At 43.8% G+C, this 14,874-nt stretch overlaps 1 long non-coding RNA gene and 1 pseudogene across 1 annotated transcript; both read right to left on the bottom strand.

The window, feature by feature from the left end:
• Window positions 1-1,538: 1,538 nt before the first annotated feature.
• Window positions 1,539-2,791, bottom strand: LOC119320150. Its single transcript, XR_005154828.1, has 3 exons — window positions 2,586-2,791; window positions 2,388-2,498; window positions 1,539-2,236 (listed from the first exon to the last, which is right to left on the bottom strand). It is a non-coding gene; the product is annotated as an uncharacterized LOC119320150 (long non-coding RNA).
• Window positions 2,792-2,822: 31 nt separating this feature from the next.
• LOC119320149 lies at window positions 2,823-10,005 on the bottom strand (annotated as a pseudogene).
• Window positions 10,006-14,874: the final 4,869 nt, after the last annotated feature.

Raw genomic sequence — 14,874 nt, 5'->3', positions numbered from 1 at the left:
TCATCTATGCCGACGGCTTTGCCGTAGGCATAGCCCTGCCACGTGGCCTTGCATGATTCGTCCCTGTTTTTGACGGCGTCGTCCGTTGCCGTCAGACGAAAAAGACTGCCGACGGCTATACTATACCGACGGCTGACGCCAGGCCGTCGGCATAGGCCCCTATGCCGACGGCTTTACTATGCCGACGGTCTGACAAGACTACGCTGACGGCATCTACGCCGACGGGTCTATGCCGACGGCAGCCGTAGGCATAGACCTATGCCGACGGCTTGGGGGCCTATGCCGATGGCCCTTGGCCGTAGGCATAGACCGCGAGTCCGGTAGTGATCTATAATTTGCGTGGTACGAGCTTGGATGATTAGATACCAATACAACATTAATGATGTCAGTGGCATGGTTATGATTTATTTCTGAATGAGATTAAATAGAAAATTGCTAATTTACTCAACAATTAACAACAAAATTTGGTATACTTAACCGAAGCAAGACATGAGAAATAAATTATAGGAAAACAGGTAGTACCCACCCCTCATAACTCATTACTCTGAAATTAAGGCTGAATACAATTCACATAGAACAGAGAACCAGGCCAAGGGGAGGTTCCACTCTATAATGGGATCCAGTGGCAGGGCAACAATCTGATTCTTTAGTGTGAATTAAGAGCAGGGCAACAGCTGCTCACATGTGCATCCAGTTGGAGTGGTAGAACGCTTTCCCTAGTCACCTTGCGAGAGGGGAAAGAAAAATCTATTATAAAGAAGGAGAAGCAAGTTTTCAACAGGTAAAACGGAGAACTAGACCACCTGCATCTTGAATTATTTGAGAAGCGCAATTGTCGACCTCAAACGTTGCACCAAAGTACATGCAGATTATGTGAATTAAGAGCAGAGGATGCAGAGCAACAGCTGCTCACATGTGGATCCAGTTGGAGCCTTTAGAAATACAAGGGCTTGGTGTTTTATAAATTCCAGGTGGGTCAATCGATTCGTCGGTGACAAGATGACTACGCAAAGTCAAATGTTGCACCCAGGGATGAAGCATCCGAGGTTGCTTGGTGGTTTCTTTAATCACCAAGCATGTGATACGACGGAAGGTGTGGGAAGATAAGCTTTGGGGACTGCTGGTGGGTGGCAGCATGTGATCCTGACTGGGTTCAATTAGAAAAATACTGCGTCGTTTGTTTTAATTTTAAGTTTTCAGACATGGGTGACATGCATGGTATACCATATACCATATACGAGGTATACCATATACGTGCCCTCGCTAATCACGAACATAGTTCAGAAGGGATTGAGTGAGTTTAACAGGGAAAAGAGGAACAAGGAGCAAGGAACAATTGAAGTACGGGTGTAGGATATACACTGGATTACTGTCGCTATCTGCCGGATGCCGAAGAGAAGAAGGCGAACTGGCTTGTATACCATATAGTGGCACAATGGTTTCTTTTCATTAATTAATAATCATGGAGTGCAACCTTCATGCGGTGAGCCTGTGGAATCCCATGGAGGATGACAGTGAAGATGAAGGAGGCACCGGCGCAAATTTCAGACAAGGACAGGTGATCGAAAGTTAGAAGCCCTGTTTGCATCCCACCAACAACATTTAGTAGCTGCGATGGATAGCGCCTACTCTCCGTTTTGTATAAATTCAGTTACCTTCATGGCATCTGCTTAATAGGTAAACAGAGAAGGAGGATATGTTGTTCAAGACGGACTCAATAAGATTTTCCATCTTGGAATGCTAGACTTCCCCTGAAAATTATGAGATAAATGATTGTTCTCTATGGCTCAAAATATGCACACCAAGCTGTCCAAACAAGACATATTCTTCGATGTCTTGGCCGGTGTTGTCAACGCGATCTACGTGATGAACCGTCGGGCCTTCTTTTACATGGAAGGTGAGGATCCATGCTCATGCCTTCCTAGTCTTGTTTATGTAACGGCTGCACTGAAGGTATACCAATGTCACGCCGTTGAAGCTAAGTTAGCATGTGCCAGCTGCTGCTTGCCCAGAACATCATGACGTAGAGGCCAGGCAAAAGAGATGGACAGGCCGCTCGGTATTGGCCACAAATTTCGCCCGTGATGTGGGGCCAGGCGGTGCCGGAGTTGAAGATGGTGAGGTTGTTGACGTAGGAGGCGGCGGACAGAGCTAGCGCGCGGGTGAACACGCCAGAGGAACACTAGACGCAGTGGACATCGAGGGTGTCGTACACATAGAAGCAGTTGCCGCTCCGCTGTATAAATTACATCACATGCAGAACATGTTAGGCAGTACAAAAAAAATAGTTTATTCACGAGGTAGCAGCAATATCAGTGTACTGAAATCTTTCGGACGAAATTAAAGCCTAGGAAGTAATTCTGTTAAAACAGATACAATACGCGTACCAGCATTGGTCAGGGATTCCTGTACATGGAAGAGGATACCACTCTGAACTTCGGAATATCTGATCAGATAGCTGTTCCTACTGTAGGGACTGGCTGTTCCTGCTGTAGGGACTGAAGATGGAAAAAATAGAACTGAAATCAAGGCAAAGATTTAATGAGAAAGCATAAGAAATACTGTCGCGCATCAGTAATGCTTACCTTCATTTGCTTCATGGCGGATTGGTCGAATTTGCAGCAGCTCAGTCTCGGCCTCAGATTACTCTGATGACGTGTGTGCATGCTGTGCCGGAGCCGAAGATGGCGAGGTCGACATACGACGAGTTAGCACTATACGGAGTAGCAGAGCACACAACTAGTGGGTGGGCACACCAGAGGCAGATGATGAGGTTGGCATCCATCGCGCAAGTGCCATCACAAGCTACCATGTGGAGCGCAGAATGCTGGTGAGGAACGGGAGGGTGGCCCGGTTCTGCGAGCAGGAAGAGGTGGGCTGCGGGAAGCGCGTCGTTGAGGCAGTGGGACGCCATGGCTTGGTGCGTGCCGTTGGCGTTGGAGAAATGTTGTCTGCACATACAAGTGTTTGCCACACGGCTGAAAAAGTGAAAAGTAGGAGCAGAAAGATTCAACTTATTGTGAGTTGACAGCAGGATTTGGTCTATTGAATGGAAATCAAAGCAGGAGAGTCAATTATGTGAAAACAGTTACTACGTACAAGCATCGACCAAGGAGTACGCACAATATGACACCAGCAATCTGAGCTCAAGAGTGTATCTTTGGAACTGGAGAAAACAAGGACGTGAATTTATAAAGGCAATGATGATCTCATAGTAGACAAAAATAGTACAGTATATAGCAGTAAAGCACTCTGTTTTGCTTCATGGTGAACTGGACGAAGCGCACATGTTCCATGAATAAGACTAGGCTACCTATCGCCCGGAGCATCCAGGAATTAATAATGATAATATCTTGAAGCATGCTTTCTTCATGTTTTGCTTTGCCAATCAATAAGGAGCACAGGTAACAGAAAACCCAAAAAGCCAGCATATGGAACATGGGAGTGCCACTTTTGACAGACAGATTGACTTCAATGTGTGATCTTAATTTATAAAGGCCAACTAACCTTCCTGGAGTAGCTGCTTCGGAAAAATCTTCCTTTGCTGTTATTATTTGGATGGAAGATTTGCCAACTGACAGAGCCCTTGCAGTTGTTCTGCAGAATCCGAATAATTGCACTTCATGAGTTAACAGCAGAATTGGATATGATTGAAATCTATCATAAGCCATCAAAGCATATGAAATCAATATGTCAAAACAGATATGCACCGGCAATTGTCCCCGAGTCCTGAACACTGAATAGCATACCATGTCTTAAGCTTCAGAGATCAGAATACATGTTTTGATACTTGTTCCGACCAATGAGTGCAGAAATGAATTGGCAAATGGCCCATGGAAGTCAAGCACAGAACTTGCAGCGTTCCATAATCGCCTTGATATTACAAATGAAGGACTGATGAAGAACAAACATGCCACCTTTTTTAATTGATATTACAAACGAAGGACTGATGAAGAACAAACGCCGCATAGTATGTGTCACGAACATACCTACACGTTCAGCATGTTCCTGAGAGAAGGAAGATCATAATCAGAACATTATTTTACAGAAATAAAGCTCGCAACATTGGATTGCTCTGTACGAAGATAGACTCTTACCACCATTTTTGTTTGGTAGTGTTGCAACATTGGAATTGTTAGAAAGCTACCATCAGAAGTGTTGTTTCCCAGCTAGCAACAATTTAACCTGCTGTCACATGCTCCATTATTCAGGTCTTCATATAGTTCTGAAAAAAGAAAGATTGCAGAGTGTATTGCCTTAATCTCCCAGCTGGCAAATTCCTACTTGATGTCATTGCAGAAATAAGTGCGCTGTAGTAAGAGAGGGAAGAAAACTAGCAAAACTGTATATGAAATCAATAGTTCAGCTTGCAAAAAAGAAGCTGTGTTCCTATGAGTTAAAATGTGTAAACACAGAAGCGTGTGAATGGGCTACAGATTCCATATGCGAATTAATGGCTTAATGCAGTGTGAATGGAAAAATGAACGAACAAGCAGAAGAAATCCTAATGTACTTACCGGCAGATTAACTTGAATACGTGACCCTAATGTACATAGCTCCACAACACAGACAGGATTCAAATACATCAGTGCAATAGAAACAAGTAACCCGTCAGGTCTCTGAAGCTATGCAAATGGGGGCGCATCACCTAAAATTAAGACTGGGGACAGGTTACGTACGTGTTTCTGTATCCAGAAGTCTGAAGAAGATTTCCTTCTTTGGGCCGCCATAATTCCTCGTGCCCCATCAGCGGCGATGGGAGGGAGAGGGGAGGGGAAACACCATACTTCCAGCTCAATTAACTCAGAACTCACCTAGTAGTATACACCCAGCCCTGCAATTAAAATAAGTTAGCCCGTCAGGTCTTAGAAGCAAAGGCATGCATATGGTATGGGGAGGCATCAGCTCAAATCATCAAATTAAGACTGGGGTAGGTTACGTACCGCGTCCTTGTACAGAAAACCATGGACGACTTTCTTTCAGTTTTCTGGCTTGCTCAATTAAGTCAGAACAACGACACCATACTTCCAGCTTTTCCAGTGAAGCGGGGAGGCCCTCCTTGGGTGGCAGGCATTGGATTTTCTCACAACTCGAGATCGCTAGTCTCTTGAGAGAAGAAAGTCCATGTAACCCTTGAGGAAGGGACTGCAGATTATGGCAATATTCAAATTCGAGATCTTCGAGGGAGGTGAGGAGCTGCAGCGCTTTCTCTTGCTTTTCCCTGAAAGTTCTTGCCCGCTGAACAAAACTGAACTTTAATGTGTGGAGGCTTGTGGCAAGTTGGCTGCAGATGGGAACAGTAAGCACGGCGGAGATCCTATCCACATTTAATTCTTCCAACTGGAATGAACCTGCATTCATTAAGTTGCTCTTTGCAATCTCTGACAGCAGATCCCTTGCTACGGTCAATTCCTGGAGGCTTAGACTGGTGAGAGACGTAAGGTTTGAGAGCAGACTCATCTGAATGCTTGGCTCTAAGAGAATATCAAGTTTCCTGAGAGAAGCAGGGAAAGGCTTGATGGAATGAGTTCCTCCACCTGCTTCTCCCTTGGGCCAGCGAGAGAACAACCTCCCACAATTCCATGCTTTAAAGGATTGGAGCATCTTAAGGCCCCAGAGTCCTCCATCCTCCACAAGCAGAAGTTCAAGGTCCTTACACTTGTGGATGGTAAGCTGAGAAAGAGCTGGGAAACACTTCAACACATTTGAAAACAATTCTCCAGTAATACATGATTCCTCTATCTCAAGACTCTGAACTGAATGGAGGACGACACTGTCATCCACTTCTGCAGAAAATATGTCGTCGCATCTTCTGAAACTTATACTTCTCAGCGAGTTTAGTATTTGGAGGTCTGAAAACGAAATGTGTGACCAAAACACCATTATACCCTTCAATACTTAATTCCTTTGCATCGTACCGCAACAATGGGCAAGCATTGTTGCTTACATACATATCTGTTAGTGTGGTGGTGTGAGGCACGGGAGGAAAGTGAGACAGCTCAGGGCAGTCAAAAATGGTAACTCTACATAGGTTGGTAAAACGGTGAGACCACTCCAAGAAGGGAAACAACCTAAGAAGGGGACAATCATTCAAATAGATCATTTCAAGACTTGAAAACAAATGGCTATTAGGTTCCCCGACCCACTCCACAAGTTCTGGCATATTCACAAACTTAAGTGTCTTCAGGTGCATGAAGCTTCTTTCTGTGACACCACAAAAGCCAGGCCCGAACACAGTCAACCCAGCAACATTTTCCAGAGTGAGATTACTGAGGTGTGGTAGCTGCTCAAAAGATGGAAGTGTTCCCCAAGATACACCCTCTAGATGGAGACCCTCCAACCCTTTTATGCTAATGTCACCACACAACCATCTAGGACAAGGGGCAACACCAGGATTTGTAATGCTAAGCACCCTAAGATTAGGGTGTGGTTGAAGACCATCAAGAACATCGTCATCTATGGTTTGGTGCTCCGCACCCCAAACTAATTTCAACCCTTTCAGATTCTTTTTATTCTTTAGTTTGGCAGCACTAGCATCCCCCTTGGACGCCAAAGTTTCAAGATTGCATATGCATAGTTCTCCTTTTAGCTCTCCCAATTCCCCCAGCTCTCTACATTCAAACCCAACATCCTCTTTCTTAACATGGAACTCTTTTAGCTCCTGTAAGCACTTCATCTTTCCAACCTCAAGAATATTGGAGTGGAGTTCTTTGGAAGAATTGAAATGGTGCAAATTCACAAGGCGGCTAATGTCTCTAGGCAACTTTGTACTACCATTCCAAGCTTGTAGGTCCAGGAATTTTAAGTGGTAAAATCTAGACAATGTGGTAGGTAAAGTCATTTCTTTAAACATATAATAGGGTGAACTAATCTTAAGGTATTGCAGGTGGATAAGTTTTGAAAAGCTATTTGGCAGATTTCCTGGGGTGTTGATTACTATAAAGAGTGAAGTGCACTGTAGGTCCTTAAACTATTTCAGGGGTGTCACATAGGTCCACGAACTATGAAAATCGTCATTTAGGTCCTCGAAGTACAGTAAGTATGTCATCCAGGTCCAAAATCTCACTAACCCCCTCTAAATGGCCAGCTGGCATGGTGAACAGTGCGAAAAATAAAAAATATGAACAAAAAAATCTGAAAATCTTTGGCATCAAAGATACCCCTGGTGCGTGAATAGTAAAAATGTTCATTAATTCAAAAAAATGTTCGCGAATATGGGAAAAATATTCACGACTTTAAAAAAGTTCACAAACAATAAATTTGAAAATATGTTCGCGAACCACAAATATTGTTCGTGGGTATGGAAAAAAATGTTCGCGAACCACAAAAATTCCTGACTTTAAAAAATGTTAGTGAACTTTTTATTAAAGTCGCAAATATTTTTTCTGAATTCATCGTTCGCGAACATTTTATTAAAGTCACGAATATTTTTTCCAAATTCATCGTTCGTGAACATTTTTTTAAAGTCATGAATATTTTTTCCAAATTCATCGTTCGCAAACTTTTTTTAAACTCGCGAATATTTTTCCCAAATTCATCGTTCGCGAACATTTTTTAAAGTCGTGAATATTTTTTCCAAATTCATCGTTCGCGAACTTTTTTTAAATTCACGAATATTTTTTTGAAGTCGCGAATATTTTTTTCCAAATTCATCGTTTGCGAACATTTTGTTAAAGTCACAAATATTTTTCCAAATTCATCATTCGCGAACTTTTTTTGAATTAATGACATTTTTACTGTTCACGCGCCAGGGTCTCTTCGATGACAGAGGATCTCAGTTTTTTGATATATTTTTATATTTATTCTTTGTCGTGTACTGTTCATCACGCATAGGAATTCAGGACGGTTTGCCGCGTACTGTTACGGTTACTGTTTATGTGCCAGCTGGCCAGTTAGAGCCTGTCAGGGAGATTTTGGACCTGAATGACACACTTACTGCACTTTGAGGACCTAGATGACGATTTTCATAGTTCGAGGACCTACGTGACATCCCTGGAATAGTTCAAGGACCTACAGTGCACTTCACTCTACTATAAATAATACTCGGAGACCCTTTATTTCTTCTAACACATCTTTAAAAATATTATCTAATCTTGCGTTATGGAACCCAAAAATCATCAAAGTTCGCAAATTGCCAATGTCTATCCTGCCCTTCAGTTTACCCATTTCTTCTTCAAAACTTTCATCGTATATATCTTCTATTGTGATTGATAAGTGGCGAAGAGACTGTGGGATGTTATCAGGACTGAAACTTAAACTACTTATATTGACACATTCTTGTGATGAAACATTACGGGATAGTTCATGCAATAAATCATGCATCACATAGTATTCATCTTTAGAATTGTCGACTCCCTTCACGAGAAAACCATTGTCCACTAGTTCTTCTAAATAATTCTTATGGTTCTGGAAACTAGAGTCTAAGATACCTACCGCAGTCCAAAAGCTAGTAATCTCTAAATTATAAAACCTATAATCTTCAGGGAAGAGGGAACAACACGAGAAACATTTTTGTAGAAGGAAAGGTAGGTAATCATAGCTAATTTTCAAAGAAGGCATAATATCATCATCATTTTTTGTATTTTGCCACTCATTCTTTTCAAGAACTCCAATCCAATATTCCCGAGAAAAGTTTTTCCTCAATAATCGACCAACAGTATTGGCTGCTAGTGGTGAACCCTTTAGTTTCTTAGCAATATCTCTTGCAACATCAATTAAGTCATCTTCATAATGCCTAGGCTTGCTATCACCAAATATGCATGCTTCAAAGAATTCCAAAAATTCATTAGGCTCCAGACCACGCAGTTCTACAAGGGCAGTTGTTTTCACCATATGTGCTATAGATGGAAACCGAGTTGTGACAAGAACCATGCTGCCCTTGTTTTCCCCCTTTCTGAATGGAGCTAACAGGCTGTTCCAATCACTTTCACTATTGCATTTCCAAATGTCATCCAAGACAATAAAAAACCGTTTGGACTTCAGTCTCTCTACAATGGATTTTTGAAGCTGGTCTAAATTGGCTGTTTCAACTGTGCAGTTGTGTTCTTCTTTTTCAGTTGCAGGTATGCATCTCAGGATCTGCCGTGTGAGGTTGAGCACACCAAAATCAGTTGAGACACATACCCAAACCCTGACTGTGAAGTGCTCCTTAACCCTTGTATCATTATACAAGTGTTGGGTGAAAGTTGTCTTACCCCCGGGGCCAACAAAAGGAAGAACTGAAAGAGTTTCACCAAGATATGTGCTACCAGTGAGCGCACTTACAGCTTGCTCAAAGATGACTCTCCTCCCATACAATTTATTTTGCGCAGCTACTGAACCCGTGGGGGTTCTTTTCATGGTAATAGATGTATCAATATTTGGGATTTTATTCAGCAAGTCAGAGACAGGATCACATAGGTTGTGTATGCTCTCTATCACAGACTTGATTTTGTTGGACATGGCTACTCTATCAAATTTGAGCTTCCCAACATGTCCACCATCATTACCACTATTAGACCTTGTTGCATCTTGTGGGTTATTTGTGGCAACCACAGGAGCATCAACATAATCATCATCTTGTGTATGTGCGCAAGAAAAACATGTAAGCCATTTACCGACGGTGGAGCGAGCAGCATGGCCAACATGAAGAGCATGACCACGGACGTCATCACCCAGCTCCGGGACAGCCTCCTGGGTGCCATCCAACTGGTCTTGGATCATGAAGTAATGGAGCTCATCCAGAGCGTCCTCAGCCTCATCAGCCTTCTTGCTCAGGTCCTGCAGCAAGCTCTGCAGGCCAGGGTTGCTGCTCACATCCCTGTCCTGGGCCGCGTGCAGCAGCCCTTGCATGTACTTGAGCTTGGTTTTGATCTGCTCGGAGTTGAGGCCGAGCTCGGAGCTGGCCACATATGCGGCGACCAAGTCATTGGACAGTTTATCCAACACCTTGCCAACGAGCCAGTTCGCCGCACCAATAGCCACCTCCATCTCCTCCGCCGGCCGGCTAAGCTAGCTAGTTGGTGAGTGCGGTGGGAGTTTAGTGTGAGTAGTTTTGGGAAGAAAGGTAGCAATGTGAGTGCATCTCAGAAGAGCCCTTGCTGGGTCATTTTATAGCACTTCCAGGCAAGGGGCAGGCAGGTTCCACTTGATAGCACTACTACTCCAGATCGATATGCAGTGCAATAAAAGATTCGGACAGCTATTTCTGGGGTGCAACAAAAGATTCAGATTCCTTTGCCATGACCTCGGCCTCGCACGATGCACCGGAGGAGGCATCCAAGAAGATGGTCTCTATATCAAGAGCAGCGTAGTACAGATCACATGGGAGTTTTAGAAACACAAGGAATTAGCAAAGGTTTATTTCTTTATCTGAGTGCATGATAACTATAGCAACTGTTAGATCTGAAATTGGTGGACGAGCCAGCATGTTTATCTTAATCAAATGTATAAGATGGTCCCAAAATTAAGAGCAGAGTTCGTGGGGATCGAGCTGGAGCGTTAAGAACACAAGGACCCAGTAACGTCATTGCGACCGTTGTACAGTCAGTGGGGACGCATCCGAGGATTCTTTCTTCAATCGAAGTATAAAACAATTTATGAGTAATGTTAGATCTAAACTTGGTGGACAAGCCAGCAAGTGTGTGGGCTTTAATTTAGTTACCCAGACCCTGCTACTGCTAGGCTTGGTATGAGGAGCCGTCCATGCCTCTTGATCCTGACGCGCGCGCATCAACTAGTAAAAAGGATGCAGTTCTCTTTGTATTTTAATTTTCAAGACGCAGGATGCAGGATTATTAAGTAAATTATAAATCAAGAAAAGAAAATGAAGAACAAGCAAGGATCCGTTGCATTACCGACGCAACCTGCCGAATGCCCAAGACGAACTGCCCCGACGGGGAGATGACACCCTCTTCCCCTTCCCCCCCTTTTACTCATTTTATCAAACCAACCGGTCTGAATCTGAAGACAAAGAAGCATTGCTACCGTTGTGCACTAATTACAAATGAACAAATGGGGATGCATCCAAGGTTAGATTCATCAATCGAAGTGCATGATAACTATAACCACTGTCAGATCTGAAATTGGTGAACGTACGGGCCAGCATGTGATGCCCGTTTGTCTTAATCTGAACGTACAAGAACTATAACCAGTGTTAGATCTAACCTAGGCGGACGAGCCAGCATGTGATGCCAGTTTATATTAGCTACCTAGCTGCTGCTAAGCTTTGGTACAAGGAGCCGTCCATGCCTTTTTATCCTGACGCGCCTCAACTAAAGAAGGATGCTTGTCGTTTTTAGAGTCAATTACATCACTGGTGCTAGAACTTGACGTGAATGGTCACTTTAGTACTACAAGTTGTGTTGTACATTGAAGTGATGTAAAAACTTGGCTTTGTGGTGCAAATACGGTACAAAACTCGTTTTTACACACGCGCATCAACTAGTAAAAAGGATGCAGTTGCTCTTATTTTAATTTTTGAGACGCGAGATGCATGATTAACTTTAAAAAAAGGAAGAACAAGCAAGGATCCGTTGGACTACCGACGGATGCCCAAGAGACGAAGACGAACTGCACCGGTCTGTGAAAAAGAGTTGGTACCGTTGTGAACTCATTTACTCATTTTCTCATACAAACCGGTCTGAACTCTGAAGACAAAGAAGCATTGCTACCGTTGTGCACTGCTTATAAATGAGCAAATGGGGAAGCATCCAAGGTTAGATTCATTGATCGAAGTGTATGATAACTATAACCACTGTCAGATCTGAAATTGGTGGACGAGCCAGCAGGTGGCGCCTGTTTATCTTAATCTGAATGTACAAAGAACTGTAACCAATGTTAGATCTAACCTTGGCGGACGAGCCAGCATGCCATGCCTGTTTATTTTAGCTAAACAGCTGCTGCCAAGCTTTGGTACAAGCAGCCGTCCACGCCTTTTATCGTTTTTATTTTACTTTACGAGACGCGAGTTGCAGGATTAACTAAATTAAATTAAAAAAACAGAAGAACATGCTACGAGATAATGGAGGACAAGCAAGGATCGGCCAGATTACCACCGCTGCCTGCCAGACTATGCCGATGGGAGCCTCTTCCCCTTCTCGCCACCACGGTGCCGGGCGATCCATCCAATCGGCCCGGCACCCATCTCCCCCTCTCTCGGCCCGGCAGCCGACCACGGCTGCGAGAGTTCTGTATTCGGATTGATTGAGGGGTATTCATTTCAGTGCCCGGGCTCATCTGCAGCAGGTGAACAGCATATTTGAAAAAATACTTAAAAAATTCAAAAAGTTTGTAATGCGTGATGTTCATACAAAATTTCAGCTTGTTCGGATGTCCAAGGAGCTCAAGGCAAAGAAAAAACAAAATTGTTCAAAATAGTACATGAACGGTAAACTTTCTTACAACACCAAAATTATCTTTTTTGCTGAGAGCTACTGAAATGCCCAAACTCCACAAAATTTGGCACGGACATCACAGACAAGAGCATCTGGCATCACAAAAAAATTCAGAATTTTTTGAATTCCATTATTATTTTAAACGAATTTACTGTTCACCTCGGGTGCATACCTGAGAGCCAAAACTGAGTGACACCTCACCGGAGAGAGCTCTCCCGAGGCCCATTGGGCCGTGGAACGTGTCCGAATCTGGGAGCGCCACCTTGTAGCCTTCATGTGCTGTCACGGACATGTAACGCCCTTGCCTTTGGCCGAAGGAGGCCGCCGGATTTGGGGCTCATCGCTGGCGAGATCGGACGAAGGAAGGGAATCCGCAGGACAGAGAGAGAGAGAGAGAGAGAGAGAGAGAGAGATGTAGACGCAACAAAGAGAAGGAGTATATTCAAATTCATTCAACGATACCCCGCACGGATCCACATGGCCAGCTTATATACGTTGCCATCGATACAACTGGCCCAAGGCCCGCTACACGCACCCAAGCCCATACATTCAAACCGCCCGCCAACACTTTACGTCTTCGTCTTCTGAACACGGCTTCCACCCTGCTTGACGGCCAGTGACAGTATCTACATACTGACATTTCCCTTCCCTTGAGAACCAGCTGGTCCCCAGGCTGGGGCATCCGGAAAACGAGCTTTGATCACTTCATAGTCCTCCCAAGTCGCCGCTGACTCTGGCACAGATGTCCACTTGATCAATACTTGCAAATGCGCCGCGTTGCCCTTCTCGACTAACCATCTGTCGAGGATCTGTTCTGGAAGCACCCCTGGAACTGACAAATCAAGAGGTTTGGGCAGCACTGTGAATACCGGGGTGTGATCTGGCACATGCGATTTGAGCTGAGATACGTGGAACACTGGATGAACTTGACTGCCTTTAGGTAACTCGAGTTTGTATGCAGCCGCTCCAATTTTGGATATGATCTGGCACGGTCCAAAGTATTTCAAAGTATTTCAGTGCTAACTTAGGACAGGGCATGTTAACCACTGATGACTGAGCATACGGTTGTAGTCTCAAGTACACTTGTTCTCCTTCAGAAAGCTCCCTAGGTGACCTGTTCTTGTCAGCATAGTGTTTGTACTTCATTTGTGCCCTGTGCAGATGTTCTTTCAATCTGCTAGTGTGTTTTGTCTGAGCAGAGAGCCAGTTATGCACTTCTCCATTAAGGGAAGAGTGATCTCCAGCTAGTTGACCAATGTTGGGCTCATGTCCATAAAGTACCTTGTAAGGAGTACAACCTAGTGACGAATGGAATGTAGAGTTGTACCAAAACTATGCTTGTGGCAACCAGCTTTTCTATTTTGCAGGACAGTCATGAACAACACATCTTAAATACATTTCTAGGCACTGGTTCACTCTTCAGTCTGACCATTAGTTTGGGGATGATATGCAGTGCTCATTTGTAATTCTGTGCCCCAAATTCTGAACAACTCCTTCCAAAATGAGCTGGTAAATATCTTGTCTCTGTCAGAAATGATGGACAGTGGTAAACCATGCAACTTGACCACATTGTTCAGGAAGGCTTTGGCAACTCCAGTAGCAGTAAAAGGGTGTTTGAGGGGTATGAAATGGCTAACTTTAGTGAATCTATCTACCACCACTAAAATAGAACTGTAGCCCTCAGATTTAGGTAACCCCTCAATGAAATCCATACTTATGGACTGCCATGGTCCTTCGGGAATTGGTAAGGGCTGCACCCTACCAGGAGATTTACACAACTCATGCTTTGCTTGTTGACACACAACACACTGCTTGACAAAGTTTTCAATGTCTCCTTTCATACCCTGCCAATGGAACAGTTGTTTCACTCTGAAATATGTTGGTAATATTCCTGAATGTCCTCCCACAGGAGAAGAATGAAAAGCTTGTATCAGTCTGGTTTTAAGTCCTGTATTTGCTCCTATCCAAATATGGTCATTATGTTTTAACAGTCCTTTCTGCAACTGAAACCTTGGACAAGCAGCAGGATATAAGGCAAGCTTTTGCAGTAATTCTTGAGCTTCAGAGTCAACAGTATAGGAGTTCAGAACCTCTTGTATCCAGACAGGTTGAGATGTAGACACAGCCTGAATAGGAAAGAGATGAGCAACTCTGGACAAGGCATTTGCAACAGTGTTTTCAACCCCTTTCTTGTACTGAATGCTGAACTATAAACCCACCAGCTTGGTCATAGCTTTTCTCTACAGCTCTGAAGTCAGTACTTGATCTCCTAGGTGACACAGACTCCGGTGGTCTGTTTTGGTTATGAAGGGCCCTCTTGACAGATATGTTCTCCACTTATCTATTGCCATCATAATAGCCAAAAACTCTTTCTCATATATAGACATCTGCTTGTTTTTAATGCCAAGGGCCTTGCTGTAAAAAGCTAATGGGTGTCCCTCCTGTGTTAACACAACCCCACACCAGAGTCACAAGCATCTGTTTCCGCACACAAAGGCTT

Source organism: Triticum dicoccoides, chromosome 6B (genome assembly GCF_002162155.2).
Source record: "Triticum dicoccoides isolate Atlit2015 ecotype Zavitan chromosome 6B, WEW_v2.0, whole genome shotgun sequence".
Classification (NCBI taxonomy): Eukaryota; Viridiplantae; Streptophyta; class Magnoliopsida; order Poales; family Poaceae; genus Triticum; species Triticum dicoccoides.
This window is presented reverse-complemented; position numbering and strand designations above follow the sequence as displayed.